Consider the following 4,069-nt stretch of genomic DNA (forward strand, 5'->3'; position numbering starts at 1 on the left):
GCCCGCCCCCCCCCCGCGAAAGGCTTTGTGCTCGGGCAGGAGCGGCGGAGCGCTCTCCGAACACGCGCGAGACGTGATGCTTTTTTGTTCTTGAGCCGATCGCTCGTAAACCTTCGCTCTTCTCATTTATCCTCCTTCGGTCTCGCGGAGGTGCTGTCTCTTCCCTCCTCTAGCGGAAGGATGCTGCCACTGAAATCAGCTTTCCAGAAGCGCTCGGGAACCGTAGCTGCCGCGGCCGCCTTCGAGCTTGTCCGGACTCGGCGCCTTGGCCGCTTTGGAAAACGTAGCCACAAGCTTTGCGCCGGTGGCCACTGGGCTCCGAGCTCTTCTGAAACCTGGCCCGGTGAGCAGCGCGTTAACGGGGAACCCTCCAAGAGGAAACGGGTCCCAAATCTTGGCGCGTCGTCTCTTCGTAAGTGTAAAAAAAAACCAAAACACAACAAAACAAAACAAAAACCCAAGCGACTTGGCCGGGTTATTGGTGCGTTCTTTCGAACCAACAAGTCTTTGCGGCATTTACCTCCTCGTCCTCTCCTGACACCTCCTTTCCTATGGAAATGGGCCCATCTGGGGATTCACGTGGTCCCGGGCAGATAATTGTAATGGTCCCCTCGGCCTTTAAAATCTATGAATCACTCCGGTATCGGGGCACTTTATGCGCATTAGCGAATTAATCCTTACGGCCTCTCTGCGAGGCAGGGAATTATCGTTGTCATTGCTCAGATGGGAAATGGGTGAGATGGAGCCCAGATCCGCGCCAGAACTGGGAGGGGGGAGGCGGTCCCCCATCACTCACAGCTCTAACAGCTCACCTTTGGGCACCCGCTCCCCGGGGGGGCACCCCTCACCCCGCATTCGTTACCCCCCGCCGGTGCTCCGAGTGAACGGGGGAATATCTACCCAGCCCGCCGCGCCGCTGGAAATCCATCTGAGCCCCGTCACGGCGAGATGGATGGATGGAGGCGTAGGCGACGGGGTCTGCCGCGGCCGGGGAGGATGCGCTGGGTGGGCTGGGATGCGCGCGGGAGGTCCGGCATCTCCCCGCGGTGTTGTTGGCGTTGCTCTCCGCACGCCGCTCTCTCCTGCCTCCTCTGAGTGTCCTCGTCCCACCGGGACGGTCCCCAAACGAAGGAGGAAGGTGCCCCTCGCCCGAGGAGAGCAAGGCAGACCCCGGGACATCCCTCGGAGCGATGGCATCGCTGTAGGGCATCGCAACCACCCGACGGGCGGTGGAAGCAGAACCTGTTGGGGCTCCTCTTAAAATCAGTGACTTAAACCCGATCTGGTTGGAGGCGTCCCTGCCCGTGGCGGGGGCAGGTTTGGAACTGGATGGGCTTTAAGGTCCCTTCCAACCTAAACCATTCGATGGTTTTGGGCTCGGCTTTTCCACCCCGCAGCGCTTAGCACGCTCGTTTCCCTCCAGCGCCGCCGTGGCGAGACACGTGCCATTCTCTTTTGTTTCCCCCTCTATCCGGGTGTTTCACCGCCGTGGTGTCCGCGGGCGGATTAACGCACCGCTGGGCTGGCGTTAAGGTTGGAGTGGCGTTTCGTCTTCCTTCTCTTACCCACGGCTGATTAATTCAGCCGTGCGATGAGCCTCGGTGGAGGCGGCTTTGGCTCCTCACCCCTTTTTTGGCTCCGGTGAGGCTGTAGCAGAGCTCGTGCTTTCGGTAAGGTGAAAACCTCCCCGTCACAAGCGTGCGCCCGCGGAACGGTTTCCCCCCTCTGTATTAAAACACGAATTTTGGCTGGGCGACTGGCTCGCTGCGCAGCCCCCGGTTGTGTTCTCTGAAAATCGCCGTCAAGGTTAAAAAACAGCCGTGCGGCTCCTGCGCCGGAGCTGCCGGCAGAGCCCACGGGCGCCCGGGCTCCTGCGCGGCCCCGGGGTGGGATGCGGTGGGTGCGACGCTCGCCTCACCTTCCTTCCGCATCCACCCCGGTCGTAGGTTTTACAAAAGAGAGGGAAAAAAAAAACAAAAAAACCCAGCAACGCCTCGTTTCCCGTGTTGTGCTCGTTAAACCGATGGAAAAATCTCCCCCTGACTAAAGACCCAGGCGTCAGCCCGCTGCGTTTATTCTCTGGCTCTCGCTCCGATGGAGACGGCGCGTTGGTCCAGCTGGAAGTGTTGTGTCCTATTAAATAAAGATTTTTAAATGGGCACATTTATTCACGGAGCTGTCACAGCCTGTTGAGTAAAGGGACGCGGGACTGGCCGGCCTCTGCCTGCCTCAAATCTCTTTTCTTCAAAAAGCTGTTACCGGCTCTGGGGTGAATAAACCCAACCCCGTGTTCGCCCAAACCCCAAATGCCATCCGCCTGCTGCGTCCCCAACACCGAAGGCGGCCCGAGGGCCACCGCCGGGGGGAGAAAAGCCGAAATCGGGGCTGCCCGCACTATTTAAACTCTTATTTTCCGCATCCCTTCGCCGTCGCAGCCTGACGGGTCGGCGCTGCTTTTGGGGTCCGTTGGCGGCGCGGGGGTGGCGTTATCCCAACTCCCCTCCCTCACCCCAAAGAATTTACCAGCCTGCGTCTTCTTTTTAATTCCGACGCCCGCAAAATAGCAGGCTGAAATAACACTGCTATATGTCAGCTGCTGATGGAAGGAGATTAAATATTAAAGCCAGTGCTGCGGCTTTAACTCATTCGATTTTTTTTTTTTTTTCTTTTCCCTTCCCCCGTACTCTTCCCCCTTTCTCCCCCCTCCCCGCTTTTCTTCTCCGGGTAAAATGACATGATTTAGAACTGAAGTGCCAGACTCAGCCTCTAGGTTTCGGCGTTTGGAAATGTATGTGGAAAGATATATTGTGTCTGTGAGCATTTCTGCGCAGAGAAAGAGAGAGCTCCCGAGCTGCTGAGACCACATAAAGATGTTAAATAGAGCTGTAACGCACACCGAAAGCAGGAAAAGTGCCCTAGAAAAGAAGAAGAAGGGAAAAAAAAAAAAGTAAAAAAATAAAATAATCCTGCAATGGAGCAAAATGAAAGATTAAAATAAATTCAGAGGTACCGAGGCCGGGCTGAAACGTGCCCCTCGTGGATAGAAATGTGACCCCGTTCCCCACCTCGTCCTCTCGCTGCCGCTTCCCTCATTGACCTACAAATCCCCCATCTCTTTTCCCACTACAAAATGGAGTCGGAGAATTAGGAATTTTCTTCCTTTTCCTTTTTTCTACCTTCCCCCCCTTGTCTCTCTGCGTGTTTCGTATTTGGAGGCGCCGCCGGCGCAGCGGCCGCCCGGCTGCTAAATATTCATCTGAAACCGGCTGCTCCTCTGTCCTCGCAGAAAAAAAACAAACCACCCTGATTTATTTTTCCCTGCTTACCGTAACCCACCTATTTTCCTCCGCTAACGGCTCATCGCCGCGTCGCAAGGAGCCGGCGGCGTCGCCAGCCCCGTGTGTTAAAAAACAGGGTGGTATTTTTTTTTCGGGGGGGGATGCAGAAACGTGACAAAGTGTCGGTGCCCACCCTGTCTCCCTGGGTCCCCGTGTCGTGTCCGTCCCCCCCCCTCCGCGGCTTCCAGGAGCGTTTTATGGCGCGATACGAAACGATGCTGCAGATCCGCTCTCCCTGGGAAAGCGGCGGCGGCGCTTCGCTCGCTTCTCCTTTGTTCGGCGGCGTTTTGGCGTCGCCCCGATTTGGTAACGCTGTTGGGAAGGAGTCGCCTTCGGGCTGGAGCGGGGCCGAAGGTTCTCGGAAGCGGCGGGGAGCAAAGAAACCCAAAACACACGTGTCTTTAGCAAAACCCTCCACAAATGTTATTTAAGGTTTCGTTACGGACCAGTTTGGGGAGCGGCGGCTGGATGCCGGCGTTCCCACGGGCTAAAACCTCTGTTTTTTTCCCCCACGAGTGTGTTAAGACCCACCAGCTCTTAATTTCTTTTAATTTCAGCCCGAGTTAACGGGTCGCCATCGAAAGAGCTCCTTCTGATACGACGCGTTTGAAGGATGCTTCGCGTAACGCGCTTGTTATTGCGCCGGAGGGGAAGATGGATGGGACGCGTGCGGATGCGCCCGTTGTCTCGGCAGTCCTGTCCCTTCCCTCTCCTAATGTGTGTGTCCCCCC

The 4,069-nt window shown here is 56.7% G+C and overlaps 1 protein-coding gene across 2 annotated transcripts in view; it reads left to right on the top strand.

The window, feature by feature from the left end:
- The window catches only part of ATF7 (activating transcription factor 7), a 49,495-nt gene that overhangs the window by 23,248 nt on the left and 22,178 nt on the right, over nt 1-4,069 (top strand). The gene's annotated exons all lie outside the window — the stretch shown is intronic.

This window comes from Charadrius vociferus, unplaced genomic scaffold, assembly GCF_000708025.1.
Source record: "Charadrius vociferus isolate BGI_N301 unplaced genomic scaffold, ASM70802v2 scaffold2403, whole genome shotgun sequence".
NCBI lineage: Eukaryota > Metazoa > Chordata > Aves > Charadriiformes > Charadriidae > Charadrius > Charadrius vociferus.